The sequence below is a fragment of the Camelina sativa genome, chromosome 19 (assembly GCF_030686135.1).
Source record: "Camelina sativa cultivar CO46 ecotype springtype chromosome 19, ASM3068613v1".
In the NCBI taxonomy this organism is placed as follows: Eukaryota; Viridiplantae; Streptophyta; class Magnoliopsida; order Brassicales; family Brassicaceae; genus Camelina; species Camelina sativa.
The window spans coordinates 17941781-17964976 of NC_141898.1; the positions used below are offsets into that span (position 1 = coordinate 17941781).

The 23196-nt window shown below is 39.1% G+C and overlaps 1 non-coding gene and 2 pseudogenes across 1 annotated transcript; 1 reads left to right on the top strand and 2 right to left on the bottom strand.

Moving 5' to 3' along the window:
- Positions 1–202: 202 nt before the first annotated feature.
- On the bottom strand, positions 203–1822 carry LOC104767998 (D-3-phosphoglycerate dehydrogenase 1, chloroplastic pseudogene; annotated as a pseudogene).
- An 11782-nt stretch (positions 1823–13604) lies between these two features.
- On the top strand, positions 13605–13711 carry LOC147920738 (small nucleolar RNA R71). Its single transcript, XR_015591811.1, has one exon. It is a non-coding gene; the product is annotated as a small nucleolar RNA R71 (small nucleolar RNA).
- A 5486-nt stretch (positions 13712–19197) lies between these two features.
- On the bottom strand, positions 19198–22083 carry LOC104767997 (uncharacterized; annotated as a pseudogene).
- Positions 22084–23196: the final 1113 nt, after the last annotated feature.

A 23196-nucleotide genomic window follows, 5' to 3' on the forward strand; every position in this document is an offset into this window, starting at 1 on the left:
TTTCCAAACTCAAAAGCTCATTAGGGACACAGAGCAAGACTGGTCAGATTCTCTGTGTTATGTCTTTCTCATTCGAGAAGCATATATATCAGAATCTTATTCCTTGAGTACATCACCAGCAAATATGGAATATTATTACAGGTACATAGGAAAAGACACGAAATTAGAATTGCATAAAGATGTAAAATGGAACAAAAAAATATTATAATCATATTTTTTTTTTCGGTTAAAACTTGTTCTAAGTGAAAGCAATTATAATAAAACATAAGTTCCTACCAAAAAAAAATAATAAAACAGAAGTTGAAACATGAACAGCCTCAAAGGTCAAATTCTGAGGCAGACCTTATTTTTTCATCTCACTCTCTCTTATTACTAAGCTACGTTGACACTATCAAAACTGTAGAAAACACCAAAAGAAATAAAGCAAAAGCCATTCTTTCATCGAGTCCTCAACGGCCGGAATCTCTCCAATTTTCTTCAAAGTCTCTTTGCTCGGCATTTCATCAACACCAATCGCCATAACCGCTTGCTTCCTCGGCGCGATTCTCCCAACACTCATGAAACTGACATTAACATTCGATTCTCCCAAGATGTTTCCAACAGTTCCTATCATGCCAGGCTGATCTACATCTACCTGCCTACACAATATTATATTTCCTTCAAGACTCACATCTACGTCAAAACACCCCACTTTTGTCAAATGGGGGACCCCATCTTTAACTCATCCTTCAACTTTGACGTCTCCAGTCTCAGATAAGGCGCTCGCGAATTTGGACTCGACGTTGCCTAGCTGAACCGTGATGGTCTCGAGTGGGCTCTCTGGTGAACCGTCAAGGAAAATACGTTCCTCTGAGATTCTCAGGCCTCTCTGTTTCGCTGTGGAATCTGACCAGGTTCAGTGCCGGCTCAACTGGGGGACAAGCAGTGGGACCCTCGGGTTCAAAGATCAAAGAGGCAAATACTTTTTTTTGTATGTAAAAAAAAATTTATATGATAAAAGGGGCACAAAAAAAATAATAGTGTAAGATAAAGGGGGCACAAAAAAAATGCAAGATAAAATGATACAAAAAAATATGTAAGATAAAAGAGAGAAAAAAAATTGTAAAACAAAATATTATATTAAAATATGTTTTAAGGATTTATTTTTATGAGTCAATAACTAAAAATATATTTTATCTTCCACAATTATTTCAACTGATTCCAACAATAGAACGAAAATAAATTCTTATAATCTTGTTAAGTGTTTATATATTATCAAAATGAAATCCATAATTTTCAACATATATCAGAGGTTAAGAAAAAAAAATGGCCTTTTCTTAATCTTGTTTTGGGCAGTGGTGATTTTTCAGTTACTTGGCAGTCTTATGAGAGAAAGTTTTGGGTGGCTCTCTACTTTATTATATGATAGATTGATATGTCATTTTTTATATTTTTATGTAATCGTTAATAAAGTAGATGCTTATAGGTTAATCAAAAGGAATCTTGAATCTTCTGCTAATTCTTTTCTTAAGTTGGATATTTTATCAATCCGTAGCTTTTGGAGGGCGGTGAGGTGGGAAAGGATCGGGTCACTTGAACTTCATGACTCCAGGTAATTCGTGTCATCTCTTATCAGTGATGGCTTTTTTTAGTGAGTAACCCGAATTATCAGCCGATGTGGGATCGTCGTCTTCGACATAATTATATTCAAACTCGATTGCTAATCATATTTTCTTACACGGATTGTCCAATTTTGCTTCAAGTTGGAGTATAGGTCCTAACCTTATACTTTAAGTTGGATTCTTAGATTTTATACCATGCTTTTTATCTCTTTACAAAGCATTATGCGGTTTTTAAACTGTATAATATAAAATAAGGTTTTCTTTGGTTGAATGAATTAATATAGGGACAATTGCATTTTGAAGACCTTTATTTGGTTTTGAATGCAATAGTAGACCACATATTCGATATTTGAGAAACATGACCATTAAGAGTACTGAAATTACAGTTGACTCCCTTACGACTAAATAAAAAGCCGAAATGACAGATGTAACCCGGAGGAAGTCTACAACTGATTTCCTTAAGGTGGATTACAAATTGACGTCAACTAGAAGATATAAAAAGATGTCTACTCCTTAATTATAGTTTATATTTTAAATAAAAAAATTAGAAAAAATAATTTGATAAATCTATTGACCAAATAATAACCACATAGACTTCCTGCATTGAATTAAAATAAATTTACATATAAACCAGTAAAATTAATAGAGGAAAGGTTGATTAGGTTAAAATTATTTGATTTAGGATTTGCTTAAGTAGACTTCTCTGTAGACTATTGGTGGTTGATTTTGTTAGCCATCAACCATTAATATTATATTATCCTAATTTCACCAATAATTTAACCAAACCGATAGCTGAACCTAACCGAATGCGTACTGATTCCTTGATTTTAACCTAACCGGATAATTTAACGATATATATACTTCTTTTTGTAAGTCAACCCTAGTTTTTTATGTGATATCTCTCTCTCCAAAATTCCTCTCTCAAAAATTCCAATATTGTTGCTCTCGAAAATTCAGATTGTATTCTCATCATTTATCGTCTTCGAAGCTCAAGGACATCTCAGATAAGTATTCTCATAATTTATTGTCGGCGATTTGATTTTGTAACGCTTTAGCTAATTTTGTTTGGAAATATATATGTTCTCATCGTTTTTTGTTCATTTTGCACAGAAATATGGAGTTACACAGCTACACTCAGCCATTTTCTAGTTCTTTGCAAGTATGGAGTGAAGGTCCACCCGAGACAGTTGGAATTATTGACAAATATTTCTGCGGAAGGGAAACCGTTATGAAATGTTCTACTACAGCCGACAATCCTGGAAGGATTTTCTTTGGATGCAATAACCATGAGGTTGTTAGATTGTGTGGTGGTTTATTCGTTTGGTATAATTATTATCTGAGTATAGATAATATTCTTATGGTATATTTATTTCTTTGTATAGGATGGAGATGGCCATATTATGAAATGGTGGGATGAGGCTATTATGCAATAACTTCAAGCAATGAGAGGTGGACTTGCTGACCAAAGGGATTCTATTACAGCCATCCAGGAAAATGAGGATATGCTATGGGTTCAGCAGGAGCTAGACAAGGTGAAAGATCAGATGAAGGAATTACGTCTATCAGTTCGTCGTGTACGCGGGATGGCCGAGAATGTCTTCATCGCCGGTATGATCCTTATTGTTGTATTAATCTCTTTGGTTTCGTAGATCTTTCAATTAAGTTCTAAAACCTGTGAACATTTCTTTATCGTGTCTGTTTGTTTGAATGGCGTATCTATGTCTGTAATCTGTGAACTTGCTTCAGTCTTTGTAATAGTTGGACGACTTCGTTGACTTCAGTAGTTGACTTATTCGGTAGACTTCAACCGTTTACATATTGTATTAAATTTTAGATTATGAAGTATACTCGTTAATCTGTGTAAAGAAGTCAGGCGATGAAGTCTACTCGTTAATGATTTACGACGCGACAGTTTGCATTATTATTTAATTATATGTAACTGTTCATTGTAACCGCTTCATCTCGTATATATAAACCAAGCCCTCGGCCTTGTGATTATTGTAAAACTGCAACCAAAAACGTTATCAGTAAATCACTTCGGTTCTCTTTAAAAATAGTACGTAGTTCATCTTCACGACGGAGAATTGGTGATTGAAAGTCTTTCAGTGCCTGTATCGGTCAATCTAAATCATCACATCCACGAGGAATTGGAGACTGTTCACGGTTGGGTAATAGAAACTTTCTCTATATCACGTCGTTTTATTTAACTTATAAGTGTAGAATTTTATCATTCACGGTTGGATAATTCTTAGAAAGTCTCTATATCACTTCACTTCATGCTTATAAGTGTATAATTCTTGATTCACCCGCAACTTTTGTCCCTATACCATAGAAACTCGTTCATCGTTGTTAACGATGTATTAATTTGGTTGATTAGATAGATTTGCAGATTAACGTACGTTTTAGTTTTCTAACTGCTGAAGTCTTCTTGATAAGTCTTCAGCATAATCAGTACAAATATTAATTTGGTTTGATGGATTTGCTGACGGTTCAGTTCTCCGTGGAGAAGTCTGCCAGAGAAGTCGTCAACATAATCATTACAAGGTTTAAATTGATTTGACGTTAGTTGGCGGTAATATATATATGTTTAATTTACCGATAAGCGGGAATTGGTTTACCGATAAGCAGGATCCGGTTTTAATCGGTTTCTATATAATTTTCCGGTACTGTTTCGAATAAAACGGTTTTGGTTATATAAAACCGGGATTATTATAATTATTATAATTTTATACAACTTAAAAACTGATATAGCAACTATAGTTATCTCTAATTCCGTCTTGCTCATATTCTTGTCAACTTTACTCTTCCGCTTTTCTCTTTCGCTTATCACTAACTAACAGTTGATTTTCCTATTTATTTTCGTGTTAAACTTAAATCTCTATTTTTCGGATTGTCATTTTACTTACTTTGTTTAACTTATTTGTACCAGATCTCGACGAACTCTGTATTCTTCAACCCAGCCGCTTCATCTTCATCTTCGCTGCCGTTTCCTCTTCGATTATACGGAAGGTTGACTTCTTTTTCAATTCGATTTTAACATTCTTTTTCAATTCGATTGTAGACTTATTGTATTTGTCTTCTTCCATCTCAATCTCTCTTGTTCTAATTTCCCGCCAAACCTAATCTTATCTTGCAGAATGGAGGAGGCGAACAATCCATAATTTCCTCAGAGGTTTTACACGAAAGGTGAGGAGCAATTTCCATGTAAAAGCATCGACTATTACAGCAACGACACAAAGCTCTTTGATGAACTGTACGAAGCTCTTGAGCCGGATGAATGGGATGAGATTTATCAATCTCGACTGGGTGTCTTGTTACAGTTCAACCATCTCCAATTCGAATGGGCTTCCAGACTGGTTCACTATATGCTCAACTTTCAGATAGTCTGCAACAAAAAGTACGAGATATGGAGTCTGGTTGGATCTAACCCATTAAGATTTTCTTTGAATGAGTTTGAAGCCATCACTGGACTTAACCGTGAAGATGTCGAGTCCTTGGAGCAGCAACATGTTGAACTTTCAGACGAGATGGAAGAGTTTTGGGAGAAGCTTGGAGCCAGTTCATTCCAGTTGCAGCATGTAAGAACGCTCATGATTGGGATAGAGTAGATCGTATTAGGTTGGATTATTTAGCCATCTGCGATGGGTATATAGAAGCTAGGAAACCCTCAACGCCCACCCGTCTAAATATGGCTAGGCTAGTTGAAACAAGTTTATTTTGTGGTGTGAATGATGATGTATGCAATGGTGAGATATGAATGGAATGATGGATGGGTGTTTCAATTCCCCTTATGCTATTGCAGTACAAGAGGTATCAATCCTAAATGAGTGTTTGTGAACAATTAAGATATGCATATGAATCTAAGTTAAGACAAATGTAAAGATTGTTTGTCACTAACAATCCTAGGAAGAAAATGTAAAATGCAGAAAATAAACTACAAGAACTAACAACTAGAATGCAAATGAAACTGAATGATTGAAACAGTGATAAAGCAAGAACAGAAACAGAGACTACTACTAATGAACTAATGCAAGATAATTAATGAACTGAAAACTAAATGTATGCAACTGGAATGAAACAGGAATGAAACAAGACAAACACAAATCATAGACACAGAGTTCTGGGGATGAACTCGAGCAGCACTCGACCGAGTGCAGGTCGAGTGGGTGGTCGAGCTAGACTAGACGCAGAAACAGAGCAATGCAATAAAAACAGAGTAATGCTAAATCCAATCAAACAACAAGCAAGCAATAGGATTAAGACTAAGATTTCAATAAACAAAGAAGGTCCTGAGGATGGATTCATGGGATGGACTAATCATTGTGGTTATCTAACTTGGTCAACAAATCTCAAGCAAACTTTGAGCTAACCTCTAGACATATTAATCTAAGACAAGTTTCTCCCACTCTCATGGTCAAGAAACAATCAAACCTATGCAATTCTAGACTTGTTCTCACACAGTAAAGAATCTACACAAGCAGGCATTAAGCAATACATCTCAAACCAAACAAGACCTCTAATCTCTTAGCAAGCCTAATGGTAAGCTCTAGATCTAGCCTTATCTATGCTTCCTAAACATTGGTGTGATGCTAAGAAGCTTGAAATCAGACTCTACCCTCTCAGATATAGAATCAGCATTAAGATCATCTACCCTAGAAGAGATCTACAACAATCAAGCTTGACCAAGTCACACAAACCACAAGATCAATCCATCCTAACCCATCCTCAAGATCCTAAGGAAACTACTCACAACAATACATGGTGATCAAAGTCAAAAACCCAGAAAATATTGAAACTTGCATTAATAGAAAGATTAAACAAAGATCTTCAATATTGATGAAAGGATGAAACTCAAATTCTCAATATCTTGAAAGTTATAGAACCAACAAAATATAAGAATCTAGTCTTCTTTCATAAGGAAGTACAAGATCTTAAAAATAAAAATGCAAAAGGAATAAAACTAAAAAAGGTAAAAACTAGGTTTTGGGAATATCTAAAAAGTTGCACACTCTGGTGGCTGCAGGTACAAGACCTTATATAGGTGAGGAGGTGGAAGCCCTAAAAATAGAAAAAGTCAAAGTAGTCAACGGCTCGGTCAACTCGACCAGTGCTCGGTCGAGTCCATGGTCGAGCTGGCTTCTCTCGTGCACACTCCACTCGGTCGAGTCCATCTACCCACTCGGTCGAGTGCTTCTACCCACTCGGTCGAGTGCTTGGTCGAGTTGGACTCTGGACCTTGGTTCTTCAGCCTTAACTCTCTTGCTTTCCCTTCAAGATTGCTTCATTTCTCCTCAGGATTGTTTCCGTGCTCCTTAAGCTCCAAAATCACCTGTTTATGCATGAAAAGATGCAAATGCAATGCAACTAAACTCTAATGCATGATTAGTCCTAAAGCTACACAATAATGATGAAAATGGCTAGCAAAAGATGCAAAAGATGTGAATAAACTAAGGGAAAACATGGTAAAATATATGAACATCAACACCCCCAAACTTAGTCTTTGCTTGCCCTCAAGCAAATAAACAAGACATAAGAAGGTAGATGAGGTTTGAAAATGGGATCTCAGCTCGTAAAGCTTGCAAATAGACTATCTAGAATCAATGTCCAAGTTACTAGTACTATGATGCAAGTTGAATGAGCTATACTTAAAGACTTTAGACAAGCATATCACAACCTTCACTGATTTGAGCCTTAGACATCCACATGCATTCAAATCAACCATTTCATTTAACATTCATTAATCAAGAACATGAATCAATTCTATGGAATGCTTAAACTCATTTGGCTTGGCAGTTAAAGGTTTAGAGACAACGATGGTCTCTTTTTAGAGTAGGGCTTATCAATATCAAGGTTCTCTCATAAAAAATGGATTGAGCTTTAGAAGAATGCTAAAGGTAAGAACACTTAGACACATACAAGAATAAAACCTTGTCTACCCAAAGGCACCCAAAGTGTTTATCCTATCAATCTAAACCCAATTGGTCCTAGTGCTACCCTTTAACTTCATTTCTTCTTTTTCACCCTTTTCTCTTTTGGTTTTAAAGTCTTAGGAGAGGTTTCTTATTTGATCTTTCTAGTGGAATGGGGGATTCTTTCTTATTGCTATGGTTCTCTTTTCTTCTTATTCTTAAGACATATAAGCTTTTTGCTAAACTTCACTTTCCTTTCTTTTCTTTTCTTTAACTAGAACCATCTTTAAACAACCTTATTCTTCCCATTCTTTCACTAGACTTTAAATTTTCTTAAACACATTCCCCTCCTAAAGACTCTAACCTTTTCTTTCTCTTTTTCCTCTTTTCTTTTCATAATAGCCAAGTCCCAAACCCAACAAGTGAACCACCTAGTCCTATCTAGTTTGAAAAATGCAAACTAGAACTACACAAGGCTTTACTCTTGTCAGTTCAAACCTAACACTTTCTACCAAGCTCAATCCCAAAAATAGGCCTCACACTCACAAGAATAAACATGGCTTGAAAGAAGGTTTGGTTTAGGGGTAGGGGAACTGATTCTTAATGAGGAAATCAGCTACTTGGATCAACAAGAGTGGTAAAAAGGAAGAAGATGATCCAAATATGTATATGGTATCCATGAGTTTAAAGCATTGCACACATTGATAATTGAAAGTCAATATTAGGTTCTTATAAATAGGAAATGGTTTCAAATCTCAACATGCTTCAATTTAGACCAAATGCAATGTAGGAATTCAAGGCTTGGTTCAATCTTATTCTAACCACTCAACTAGCATCAAAGTACTATTAACTTGGGCATTGATCCTAGTCTAGTGAATAAACAAGCTAATAAGGGAATACTCATCATAGATCCCTAATGCAAGTACTATACAATCCTACATGAAACATGCTAAACAAGATCCTAATGTGCAGTGCAAACTACATGAACACTCTTTTTTTTATAAAGATTTTTGCAAAAAGTTTCAAATTTTTAGGGTTTTTCTATGCCTTAGATGCTATGCAAGTATTAACATGATTATGCTAAAAATTTGAAATAAGAAAACAAAACACAACATCAAATGCTATCTCAAACCCTCCCCCAAACTTAAATCACACAGTCCCTTGTGTGAAAGAAATTTGCTTGAGGATTCAAGACTTAAAACAAAACACAACATATGAAATGCTATGGTATATACAATGGTAAGGTGATAATGTTACCTCAAGGATTGGAGAAGAAGCTGTCCACATTCTCCTGCATACTATCAAAGGTGTAGCTGGGATCCTGCTGGTGACTAGAGGAAGGTGATTGGGGCAGCTCGACAATGCCAATCGACCGTGACTCGGTCGAGTGCATGTCCGAGTGGGGGGGTCGAGCTGGACCGCGAGTCTCCGTATCTTGAGTCTGGTACTGCTGGTACTGATGGTATAGGGCTGGATCCATAAAGTATTGGGGTGGTATGGGGGGTAACCTGGATAGCCTGGATAAGCAGCTGGAGGTGGGAAGTCAAATGGTGGTCTAGGCTGGAACTCGGTCGAGTGGCTCCAAGGTGCTCGGTCGAGTGGGTGCTCGAGTGACCCGGTCGAGTGCCTCGAAAACTGTTGTTCTCGGGTACTTGAGCTCCTCTTCCTCTGATTTGGCTCATACATTGAAGCTCTAGCTGGTTCCACAGGGTTTGCAACTCTTGAAAGTGCTCTAGTTGAGCCACTCCTCCTCAAAGGGCTTGATGGAGTTGGTGAAGAGTTTCCACTCTTCAAGTCAGCAACTTCCTTCTTCAAGCCTCTAATGGACTTAGCCATGTTGGTCACCTTCTTCTTGAGCTTGTCAAACCTCTTCCCATGCCATTTGTTCCACTTTTGCAGCAATGTCAACCTCTTGCTATGCTCCCTCACTCCTCTACTATCCCTTGGATTGGGCTCATAGTTCTCAAAGTAGAACTGCTCCTCTCCATCACCCATCTCTACATCTCCAACTGCATCAACTCTAGGATGTACTACTCCATCAAATAAGTACTCATCAGCTGGCCAAAAATTAATGTTGGCTCCTTCTTGAATGGTAGTGAGCTCTTTGTTTGGTAGGATTACTTGTTTCTTCCCAACTGTTGGCAGCTCAAAGTTAAAGATATGGTTTCCTTGATGCATCTCCTTGGCTAGGATGAGTGTAGAGGTTAGGTAGCTGGAATCAATCCATCTTGGTGAGACCCCTTCTCCTCTAAGTGGAATGTTAGCAGCTTGAAGAATTGGAGTAATGATGCCTCCAATGGTAAGTGCTCCTCTTGATCCCTTGTTCTCAAGCTTGCCTACCCAACTTCTCAAATATATCATATGGTCTATCAGCACCATTGCAAGATCAGTCTCCACAGTGCTACCAAGGATGATGGTTCCATTCCTTGCTTGAAGAAGAACTCCATTGAGAGCCAAGTCAATCATCTTTAGCTCTCCCTCATTGATGTTTGCAGTTTCCTTCCTAGCAAAGAAGGTGTTGGCAAGAGCTTTGTGGTAGTACCTCAAGACTGGGCTCCTAATCCTTGAGCTCTTGGAGTTGGAGGATGAGTAGAGCTTGTTATCCCCAATGGTTTCCCACACAGCATACAGTTCTTCTCTTGGAACCATCAAGCTCCTATTGCTCCCAACCTCAAAACCAAACACATCAGCCAGCTTCTTCATTGAGAGCTCATGCTTCTTCCCTTTGATTGTGAAAGAAATGTGACCAGCTCCTACTACAGCATCCTTCCTCACATATGTGTGCAGCTTGACAGTGGCTAGGAACTCACAGCTTTCCTCTCTATACCCCTCCATACAAAGCCCCATGAACTTGGTAAGGCTGCTCTTCTCAAAGAGACACTCCACATCTTCATCAATGACAAGCTTCTCCATGGTCTCCTTATGTGGATATCTGGTTCCCAAGAATTCCATCCTCATGAAAGCATCATAAAGCTGCTTCTTTGACAATCCACAAGACTCAGCTTCTCCATCATCCATTAGTTCTTCTTCCTCACTTTCTTCTTCCTCACTCTCACTTTCACTCTCCTCTTGTTCAACCTCAACAGCTGGCCTCTTTCCTTTGGCCCTTGCTCTCCTCATAAACTCACTGAGTGTTGGCTCCCTTTCCTCCTCTGATTCAGTTCTCTCAGGATCTTCCTCAACAGCTGAGTTTCTGGAACTCGCACGCTGGTTCGGTCGGTCACTCGGACGGCCACTCGGTCGAGTGCATGCTCGAGTGGGACGTCGAGTGGACCTTCCAACATCCTCTATTGATTCTAAATCAACATCATGACGACCCTTAGAGATTGCAGCTGCTTGCTTGGACTTCTTAGTGATCTTGGAAGACATTTTTGAACAAAAACTGAGAGGAATAAACTCAAAGCTTAAACTTAATAGGTTAGTGACCCAAAAACTAGAAAGAACTAAGCTTTGAGCAAAAGATGAACTTGAGAGAGACTTTAAAGCTTGAATTTAGATATTTTGAGCAAATGAGAGAGTGTGAGAGGTATGATCTCGTGCTAGGAGTATATAGAGAAGCTAAGGGGACAAGGAGACAAGGGTGGAGCGTCCATACCATTCAAATTTGAAATGGGAATCTTTGACCTGCTTTTCAGCTACCACTCGACCCCACACTCGACCAGCACATGGTCGAGCTCCTTGACCAATTTGAAATTTCAAAATTTTTCTTCCTTTTCTCCCTCCACTCGATCGTTCTAGAAGCTTTGGAAACCAAATGGGCCTTAATCCTTACCCAGCTCGATCGAGTATCTCTCGAGGCCTGGTCGAGTGGGCTTGCGAACCTCCTTGCCCAAGTCCAAATCTCTTCTTACCCAACTACATTCTTAATAAAAAGCCTGTCCAACAAAAACATAAAAGAAAACACATCAAAACTACTAACAAATTAAACCATATTTACAAAGGATACCTTAGGGACTTCCTCCCTAGTGAGCTTGTTTAAAGTCACTAAGCTTGACTTTGATTTCCTTCTTAGACTTGATCTAGATACCAAGGAGGTGTTAAAATCCTCCCTGGAACCTCTTGGTCACTGTGAAGTTGATCCTTGATCACCTCACCCCTAGCACACAAACCATATTTCTTCTTGATTTTGAGCCTTGGTCTTGCTTTCCTCAAAGACCTCTTGTTCAGCTTTACTTGAAGATCCTCAACCATACTAGTCAACTCTTGAACTGACCTCTTAAGCTTTTCCATAGAATCCTCTTGAAGTGGAAGCTCAGCTTTTGGAGTTGCCTTATCACTTAACCCTTCTTGACCACCTTTGTCCTTGATAGTAAAAGGCTGGTCATCAATGGTGGGAAGGTTGGTTGGATTGTAGATATTGAACTTCATAACTACATCTTCAGCAATGTTCAAGGTCACAAGACCTTCCTTGACATCAATAACTGCTCCAACAGTAGCTAAGAATGGCCTCCCTAGTAAGATTGGATCTTCAGGCTCCTTGTCCATCTCTATCACCACAAAGTCAGTGTGGATCCTTGCTCTTCCTATCTTGATTGGGACATTCTCTAACCTCCCAACTACCTCTCTATTTGTCCCATCAGCTAGGCACACATGGAGTTTAGTAGATTTGAAGTCAGTTCTCCCAAGCTTTTGAGCTATGGAATATGGCATGACACTTGTTGAAGCTCCCAAATCACAAAGGCATTGGTTGTAGTGAAGATAGCTAAGTGTGCAAGGCAGATAGAATGGACCTGGATCCTTAAGCTTGATTGGAATGATAACTCCTCCAAGGTCCTCAAGATCTTTCTCATCTTGAGCTTCAGCCTTCTTCTTTGACAAATCAAGCAAAAAGTCTTTGTAGAGAGGATATGGATCATACTGTTCCAAGGCAGGTCCTCTCTCTTCTTCTTGGTAAGCAATGGTGATCTCTTGTATGGCCAACACTTCCTCAACCACAGCTTTTTCCTTTAAAACCCTCTCTTCTTCTTGTTGCTTAGCCATCATCTCCTTTCTCTCAATGATTTCCCTAAGCTCCTTAATCTTTTGTGCTTTGAAACGTCCTGGGAATGGAAGAGGTGGCTTGTAAGCAGGAGGAGTGTACTTAGCAGGCTTGACAGCCTCGGACTGTCCAGCTCGATCGACCACTCGAGTACACACTCGGTCGAGTGGCTGCTCGAGTCCATGGTCGAGTTCAGGTGCGAGCTCCAATTGCTTGTTACAAACATCACTTGGGGCTTCAGTAACTAATGAATTCCCCCAAACTTGAACTGCACTGTCCTCAGTGGCTTCTTCCTCATGAACTTGAATGGCTTTGGCTGTGAACTCCCTTGGATTTTGGACAGCTTTTCCAGGGAGTTGGTTGGGTTTTGGAGCTGAAGAAGAGGCTATGTTACTCTCCATGTACTTAACTCTGGAATTCAGACCCTCAAACTTCATATTCAGATCATTGTATTGAGATGTGAGCCTTTGGTTTAGCTCAGCAAACTGTTTGGCTTCCTCTATCTTCCCTTGTGTTTGACCAATCAACAGCTGTTGTACCATGGCTCTAAGGTCTTGTTCCTGGCCTTGGTTAGTCTGAAACCCTGGTGGGGGACACAACTGGGGCTGGAACACCTGTTGCTGTTGTTTGGGGACATAGTGTTGGTGCTGTTGAGGCTGTTGAGGAGGGTAGACTTGATCTTGTGGATTGGCCACATTTGTGCTCCTATAGGACAGATTATTGTTCCTAAACCCTCCTTGGTTATAACCCTTGAAGCCTCCTTGGTTTTGCATATAGCATAACTCAGCAAACTCATTCTCTCCCTCTTGAACTGGAGGCTCCTCTTCACTAACAAAGTGAATAGACTTTTGCTGACTTAGCAAGATCCTATCAAGCTTTTCATTCACCATTTTCAGATCCTTCTTGTACTTGTCTTCTTGATCAGTTGATGATGACCTTATGGTTCTGTCATAGTCCTCATTGTAGTTCCCATCATACTGTGCAAGGTTCTCTACTAACTCCCAGCCTTCTTCCACATTCTTGTTGAGGAAGTTTCCATTGGAGGCTGTATCAAGAAGCATTATGAACTTGGGAAGCACTCCTCTATACAATGTGCTCAACAAAGACTCCACACTGAAACCATGATGAGGACATTGAGTTTGGTATCCCTTGAATCTCTCCCAAGCTTCACAAAAGCTTTCATTACTCCTTTGAGCAAATCCAGAGATCTCATTCCTTAGTCTTGCTGTCCTAGCATTGGAGAAAAACTTGGCCAAGAAAGCCTTCTTGCATGCATCCCAAGTAGTGATTGCACCAGTAGGGAGAGTCTTTTCCCATAAATGAGCCTTGTCCCCAAGTGAGAAAGGGAACAACCTCAGCTTGAAACCATCTTCACTTACTCCATTGATCTTGGTAAGACCACAGATTCTATCAAACTCATCAAGATGATCTAGTGGATCCTCCATAGGCAATCCATGGAATTTATTGGCCTGAATCATTGAGATCAATCCACTCTTGATCTCAAAGTTGTTGTTGGCAACAGTTGGTGGCACAATGCCAGCTCTTTGGTTGTGAGTGTTGGGTGCATCTCCAGCACCAATGTTCCTTGGTCTCTGAACCTGATCCTGTTGATCCATAGCTACTATAACCTCTTGTTGTTGCTGAACAACTCTCCTTTGCTTAGCTCCTAAACACTTGGTCTTTTTGTTGATGTTGTCAATAGGCCTAAGAAGATTGTCCTTTCCTTTAGACCTTGTGTGCATTAACAGACACAAACGATTTTTGCTAGGCAAGCGACTGAGCACAGGCTCAAGTAGGAGGTCAAGTCGACTGGAAAATGATGGTTATAGAGATCCGGCTTCTGGCTCGAGCAGGTGCTCGATCACGACTCGGTCGAGTGGTGGTCGAGTGACTGGTCGAGTGGTACCTGAAATGGAACTTCAACCCAGAAACAGAAGATTCGAGTACAGCAACCTCACAAGCGTATAAAAGAACTTAATCTTAGACTAATATGGATCCTAAATGTCACAAAAACACACTCAAATGGGCAACGGCGCCAAATTGAAACAAGTTTATTTTGTGGTGTGAATGATGATGTATGCAATGGTGAGATATGAATGGAATGATGGATGGGTGTTTCAATTCCCCTTATGCTATTGCAGTACAAGAGGTATCAATCCTAAATGAGTGTTTGTGAACAATTAAGATATGCATATGAATCTAAGTTAAGACAAATGTAAAGATTGTTTGTCACTAACAATCCTAGGAAGAAAATGTAAAATGCAGAAAATAAACTACAAGAACTAACAACTAGAATGCAAATGAAACTGAATGATTGAAACAGTGATAAAGCAAGAACAGAAACAGAGACTACTACTAATGAACTAATGCAAGATAATTAATGAACTGAAAACTAAATGTATGCAACTGGAATGAAACAGGAATGAAACAAGACAAACACAAATCATAGACACAGAGTTCTGGGGATGAACTCGAGCAGCACTCGACCGAGTGCAGGTCGAGTGGGTGGTCGAGCTAGACTAGACGCAGAAACAGAGCAATGCAATAAAAACAGAGTAATGCTAAATCCAATCAAACAACAAGCAAGCAATAGGATTAAGACTAAGATTTCAATAAACAAAGAAGGTCCTGAGGATGGATTCATGGGATGGACTAATCATTGTGGTTATCTAACTTGGTCAACAAATCTCAAGCAAACTTTGAGCTAACCTCTAGACATATTAATCTAAGACAAGTTTCTCCCACTCTCATGGTCAAGAAACAATCAAACCTATGCAATTCTAGACTTGTTCTCACACAGTAAAGAATCTACACAAGCAGGCATTAAGCAATACATCTCAAACCAAACAAGACCTCTAATCTCTTAGCAAGCCTAATGGTAAGCTCTAGATCTAGCCTTATCTATGCTTCCTAAACATTGGTGTGATGCTAAGAAGCTTGAAATCAGACTCTACCCTCTCAGATATAGAATCAGCATTAAGATCATCTACCCTAGAAGAGATCTACAACAATCAAGCTTGACCAAGTCACACAAACCACAAGATCAATCCATCCTAACCCATCCTCAAGATCCTAAGGAAACTACTCACAACAATACATGGTGATCAAAGTCAAAAACCCAGAAAATATTGAAACTTGCATTATTAGAAAGATTAAATAAAGATCTTCAATATTGATGAAAGGATGAAACTCAAATTCTCAATATCTTGAAAGTTATAGAACCAACAAAATATAAGAATCTAGTCTTCTTTCATAAGGAAGTACAAGATCTTAAAAATAAAAATGCAAAAGGAATAAAACTAAAAAAGGTAAAAACTAGGTTTTGGGAATATCTAAAAAGTTGCACACTCTGGTGGCTGCAGGTACAAGGCCTTATATAGGTGAGGAGGTGGAAGCCCTAAAAATAGAAAAAGTCAAAGTAGTCAACGGCTCGGTCAACTCGACCAGTGCTCGGTCGAGTCCATGGTCGAGCTGGCTTCTCTCGTGCACACTCCACTCGGTCGAGTCCATCTACCCACTCGGTCGAGTGCTTCTACCCACTCGGTCGAGTGCTTGGTCGAGTTGGACTCTGGACCTTGGTTCTTCAGCCTTAACTCTCTTGCTTTCCCTTCAAGATTGCTTCACTTCTCCTCAGGATTGTTTCCGTGCTCCTTAAGCTCCAAAATCACCTGTTTATGCATGAAAAGATGCAAATGCAATGCAACTAAACTCTAATGCATGATTAGTCCTAAAGCTACACAATAATGATGAAAATGGCTAGCAAAAGATGCAAAAGATGTGAATAAACTAAGGGAAAACATGGTAAAATATATGAACATCACTAGTCATGGATTTAGATGCATTTCTTGATTATCCCTGGGGAAGAGTTGCTTTCAAGAACCTGATTCAGTCTGTGAAGGAGAAGGACATAAAAAAGAGTTACACCATAGAAGGATTTGTCAAACTCCTGCAGATATGTGTGTACGAATCTATGCTGGATTTTGCCAAAGAAATTGGGGACCCGTTGCCTAATAAACCAACTCCACCGTTGCTTGCTTATCGCGGTTCTCGCGGTAGAAAATATGTCAAAGAGGGCATTCTAAAACATCTACGCATATCTTAGATTTGTCTATAGTTTATCTACTGTCTTAGATTTGTTTATTAACAACATTGTTAACCACTATTGTGTTAGATTTGAACAACTATGCTGTTTTATATCAATTGTAGACTCGTTTCAATCACTTCAAAACCATTGGTGGCATGATTAGCCCTGTGTGGGAAGAGGATGAAGCAGATGACAAAATTGATAACATTTTGAGAGCATTCAATGGGGATTTTGGTCCATGGAAGTGGGGGAGAGGTTTGTGGGAGACAGAAGGTATTTATGAATCCAACAATGCGAAGGTGAAGGTTGAGGAAAAGGGTGAGAAGAAGAGAGCCGGTAAATTTGGTGAACCAAGTGGGAAGAGGCACTGTCCAGGTACTTCAACTGCCTTGGAATTCAATCTCTTGGATTCTATGAAAGAAGAGCTTGACATGTGGGGAGCAGCTCTGCTTCAAGAGATTAAGGACGGATTCAGCAGTTGCGATTTGAGGTTTGACATGCTGAATGAGAAGATTGAAAACCTGGCTTCGGATCTTACAAAAATGAAGGGAGATGTAACTGGTAAGTCAGACGCTTTTCCTTTATCAAAGGAACAGAAGGCCTTGCAGGAAGCTACTGGGAAAAATGAAGAGTCGGAGGCCTAGCAGGACTATACTGGGAAAAATGAAGAGCTAGTCACTAAAAAAACGGATATGGTTAGCTCTGAAAACTTACAAATTCCTACTACAATTCCTCACAATCACAATACCAGGTACAAGGCGAAGAAGAAGTAGACTTCCAGAAGTTGTCAATTTCACAAACAATAACTAGTGTATCAAGTAGACTTCCTGATGTGAAGTAGACTTCTGTAATCGTGTTGTCTTTGTTTTATTCGAGACTTTTAAACATATGGTTCTACTTTAATATTATTTGTTTTCATCAATGATCATGTAACTTTTAAATCAAAATTTGCAGAAGTCTCCAGGTCAATCATCTGACACTGATTCAGACCCACCACTGTATATTCGCACAGAAATCCCAACAGCAGCTGACTTGTCTGCTAGAGCAAAGAAACAAGAACCGAGGATTGTAGCGGTTAGGATTGCGGCACATGGCAAGGCTGAAAGGGTTAAGAGGTTGACTTCAAGTCAGCGTTCTCCCTTCGTGGGTGATAATACAGCCAAGACTATCATGACTAATTTGGGTGATAAGTCAGCTACGTCAGCATACAACCCTTTTGAAAGAGCAGACAAGGACATGAAGAAGGTTTTGCATGATTTCTTAAAGAAAGATCCGTAAGTTAACAACCTTTAATGTTATGTTTCAAAAATTCTATGTTTCGAAACTCTGGTAACTTATATGTTTCCATACCATTATTGACCCACAGGACGTTCAAGACTAAGGCTCCAGACAAATCCCAATGTTGTCTTTGGTGGTACGAACTGCAAAACTTCTTGTAAGATTTAGTTGACATTCTTCAATATTATTTAACTTCGTTTTTAAACCCATGTGATTATCTAGCACATGGATGCTGGTTTGAATCTGTTGAGACATCGATACACATAGCATCCTGAGAGGTTTAAATTGAGTAGAGTTGCCTTCCTAGACGCTATGTTCACCCATCCGTGGACATCGAAGTACTTTGATTTTGTCAAATCTGAGCCGAATGCTAATGGATCTGGAAAACTTCTACCGACCGGTGCCTTCAGCTACCACGCAGGTGAGTATCCACCGTATGCTCAGTCTAACAAACAGTGGGGTCTGGAAGTGGACGACTTATACGCGCCATTAAACGTCAAGTCGACGCACTGGGTTGCTATGTGGATCTCGATTCCAATGAGACACATCGTCGTCTCGGACAGCATCCCAAGTGTCACCAACGACGACGAGCTTGCAACTGCCGTGGAGCCTATTGTCGTGATGGTTCCTTACGTGTTGTGGGAGTTAGCCAGCTATAACCATAAGCAAATGTATTCGTACGAGAAGTTCACTCATGAATGGGTTATAAAGGGAGTGCCTCCGAACAGGAAGCCAGGTGACTGTGGTGTTTATACTCTGAAATACATAGAATGCCATGCCCTCGGAATAACATTTCTTTCTGCTTTGTGCGACGCAAACATCCCATATATAAGGGAGAAGCTGGCTTATGACTTATATCATGAGATTGAATGTCGTGGACCAAATGAGCAGAACTACACCAAAGACTTTGGACTCTACGATCCTCCCCCAATCCGTGACTAACTATGAACTTTGTTTCAAAAACTTAAACTCTTTTTTAATTATGCATGACTTATTAGGATGATTTTTTATTTCTATTGGGGGATCTTTATATTTTGTGGGTGGGATCCTTCTGATTAAACTCTGATGATGGGGGGGGGGGGGATCTTGATATTTTTTTGTGGGATTCTCCTTAATAAACTCTAATGTATAAGGATGATTGTGCTTGTTGTCTACCAGTTTTATGTGGGATATTGATATTTTTTGGCAGTTCTCGTTACATATATATGACTTCAAACGTTAAGCTTAAAACAGGGTGAAAGAGCGTAGCAGCCCTTGGAAAAAACATAATAAAAAAAATACAAGTAGCGTACAGTGAAAGCTTAGTAGACATCTGATTGAAGTTAACCAAGAGACTTATACTGCAATCTACTTCACACACATCCCAAGACACATGGCCATGACAACAATGAACCCTTTCATTAGCTGCCATAACATCACATTCAAACTTCATCTTATCTTCCTCATATTTGTTAACCAATCCAGAGTTCACCAAACTATTAACAACTTGGTCATTCATTCCTCTTATAGATTTTATAAGTACCTTGATTTCTTCCTTCTGCCGACGGATCTCATCCCTCGCCTCCAATAAGCTCCGCTTTTGCCAACCACCTGACGGTCCTTCGTCTGACCAAGTCTGACCAATGGGAAAACCCATGAACAGTGCATCTGAAGAAATTTCTTCCCGGATTTGCATCTGTCCATGATTTCACAAGTCTCGTCGAACTACCGCAGTAATTGCAGATTGGACCAGTAATTTGTATTTGCGAATTTGTATCAGAAACTGACCCCGAAATTTCACTCATCATTCTCTAGCTAATGATAGTTGATGAAGAAGAGAAGAAAATAAAATGGCCTTAGGAGTAAATGATAGTTAATAGTCTTTAATTATGTCGACTTGAACACGTGGTACAATCCAGAAAATAATAAAAAGACAAATTATTGCTACGGAAATTCCAAATGACTTCACGATGAAGTTAACTTCTACTCGCCGTCTTCAACAACCTGAACAAATACTTGTTAGTGTAACCGATGATCATACACAAAACATTAAAAATGTATCAAGTGGCAATGTTACTTACACAATGAGGTAGAGTATGTCTAGGCTGCCTGCATTTTGAACAAGCATATGGCTTCTGAGACTTCCTCGGCTTGGTCCCCTTTTTACGTGATAGTTCTAGCCATGTAAGCCAATGAGACTTCTTTTGCCTACCAGGCTTCCGTTCGGTATGGGAGGTATACATTGGATATTTGGCCCAATCGGATCATGATCGACATTGGTCATGATGTTAGTCGCGTACGATGCATATACATAATCTTTTCTATAGTAAGCGTCGACCACGGTAGACATATGCCATCCACTTGACTTGGCAGCCTTAATTGCATGTGAACATGGTATTTTCTCAACACCAAACACCCCGCATGAACAAGATTTTGCTTCCAAGTCAACCAAACAGTCATGTTGCCCACCATTAACGTGGAAAAGCCAACCATCAATGCGTTCGACCGTCATCATATATGTGTAATGCTCTATTACGGCCAATAAGAACTCAACACCCCGACTAAAAGTGGTTGTCAGACTTAGCGCATCCTCTCGCCTTTTTCAATACCACCTACCTAACTTTTTCATAATAAACCCAATGAGATATGCGATCGGATAACCTTTGGCTTTCTTTAGCGTGGAGTTGATAGATTCCGCAATGTTGCTAGTCTTGATGTTGTTGTATATATCTCCTGGACAGTAAACTCGAGACCATAAAGCTGGATCTGCCTCATTTAAGTAGGCTACAAGAGCCGGATTTACGTTAGTAAGTGAAGCCATGTAGCGGTTGTAATCATCATGTGTATGTGCATATGCTGCCCCTTTCACCAAGTACATCAGTTGCTTCCCATTGAAATTAGAAATTATGTTTTGTTGGAGATGGTAGTAACATATCCCTCTTGTTGCCCATGGGATAACATTGCGACATGCTTTAGCTATTGAGCTGTGCCTATCCGAAACTACTACCAATGAATATTCATCCAAGATACACTCACTTAATTTAAGGAAAAACCAAACCCATGAAGCATCACACTCTGAGTCGACAATTCCAAAAGCCAACGGAAATATCTGAAAGTTACCATCCTGTGCGCAAGCGACTAACAATACACCTTCATACTTGCCGGTGAGATGGGTCCCATCAACCACAATAACTCGCCTCACGTAATTGAAACCACATATTGAAGCATCGAAAGATATGAAAATGTACTTAAACCTATGCTCGTCATCAACAACAAGGTCAACGACACTTCCTGGGTTTGACTGCTCTATTTTCCTAAGACAATAAGGCAATTCGCATATCCAGATTCGGCGCTTCCTCTCACATATTCTTGGGCATATTGTAAAGCCCTGTACGAAGTTGTGTAATCCAAAGTAATGCCGAACATTGTCCACATTGAATATTCGATATGTTGTGGGACAACACCATCTACTCTTCCTACCCGGTCTATAAAAAGCCTCCCCATATATTTTGAGGTGCAACGCTTACGGTTAGCTACGCGGTCCACATTAGAACATGTATGCACGTTCAGATATTTGGTGACCCAAAAAGTGTTTGGATCATTCTTCACAGTTGCCATGACTCTTCATGTGCATACTGGCACAAAGCATATTGCCACCAACCGAGAATTTGTGGACTTCTTAATTTTGAAAGAGAATTTTAACATAACAGCGGTCAAACGCACCTCAGTTATGACATCATCTTTGCATGCAAAGCATTGACCTACTTTCAGTTGGTCTATCCAAGGATTATTTAACTGTCCATGAATACCTCCAAAAAACGGTTTCCCTTCTTCAACATCTACATCCAGGTCATCTCAATCTCTATCGTCATCTTCATCTTCCAATTTCTCGTACTCACTGTAATCAAAATCCATGTCATCAACATCTTTCGGCTTCTCATCTGTATGATCAGTTTCATGGAAAGCTTATGCACATTCTTCTGCACACTCTTCGGCACATGGATCTACATCGTTACCAAATTCATCTGTTGGCTCCCCATCGTCAACAGAACGAGAGTTCTTTATATCATTAACACATTCTTTAACTGGCTATCCATCCATGCATCGCGTAGAGACGCAAAGGCGAACAACGTTCCTACTACTAAAATCTATCAAGTTCTGAACTGATCTATCATTTGTGACATAGACAGGAGGGGTATCTTGGGGCAATTGTTGAAGCATCATCTCTGTTGAGGGATACGATAACTGAACCATCTCTGTTTCTTTGTCAATCAGTTAATCTTCTACAGCCATTTCAACAAGCTCAGCTTATGTACAACCGTGTCCGCAAAAAAAACATTCTCCCACCTTTGTGTCCATCCATGTCAAAATGCCAATACCCATTTCTCGTCAGCCATACTCTGAAAACAACAGGTATTTGCGCCATTTACCTGAAAGAGTAAGCAGCAAGTTAAATACTCATTATATAGTTGACTATCCGTAGAAGTCTTAACTCAATAACCTAATTGCCTAAGAAAACCAAAAACATGATTGATCCAAAAGTATAATATATTATCATAAAAAGATATATACTGAGTCAAGTACATAACCGATATAAAAGAAACGCACTAAAAAATCAAAAAAAATCTTTATAAATTTCTTATTAAAGACTATTTCAATTATACAGACTTCACAGATAACTCCAACATTTTGACTTCCAAAATAAGTCTAATCTGATAACCTAACAGCCTATAAAAACCAAAAACTTGATTTCTCAATATGTATAATATATAATCATGTCAAAAACATACAGAGGCAAGTACATAACATATATCCAAAAGTACAACAAGAAAATCTTAAAAATTATTCACCAATTTGCAATAAATAGGCTTTCAAATTATGAAGATTTCATGTTGATATCAACCGTGTAGACATCAAGTAGTCTCTATGAAGATACTTCACCTTGAAGTCTATATTGTGTGGTCTATTTTTGTAATTATATTTTAATAAAGCATACAACGTACGAAGTCTACTAGGATAGTTGACTTTTTTTGTTGTCTTCCTTTGTTAATTTTTTGATCAGTTTTGCAATTAAAAACATATAACAGAGTAGACTTCTTAGAAAGTTTCAACAAGTTAACTTCGATCACAGTCTACTATGGTTATTTTTGCAATTAACCAAACCATTGACTTTGTAGTAGACTTCTAGCTAACAAGTAGACTTCATCTATCCGTCAACTAGAAAAAGTAAACTTCGTTGTGGTTAGTTTTGCAATTGACCAAGTTTGACTTTTCCCAAGTAGACTACGTACGAAGTCTCCAGAAACGTTGACTTCATTTGCATTCTGCCGTGGTCATTTTTGGGGTTGACCAACATTTTAATTTATT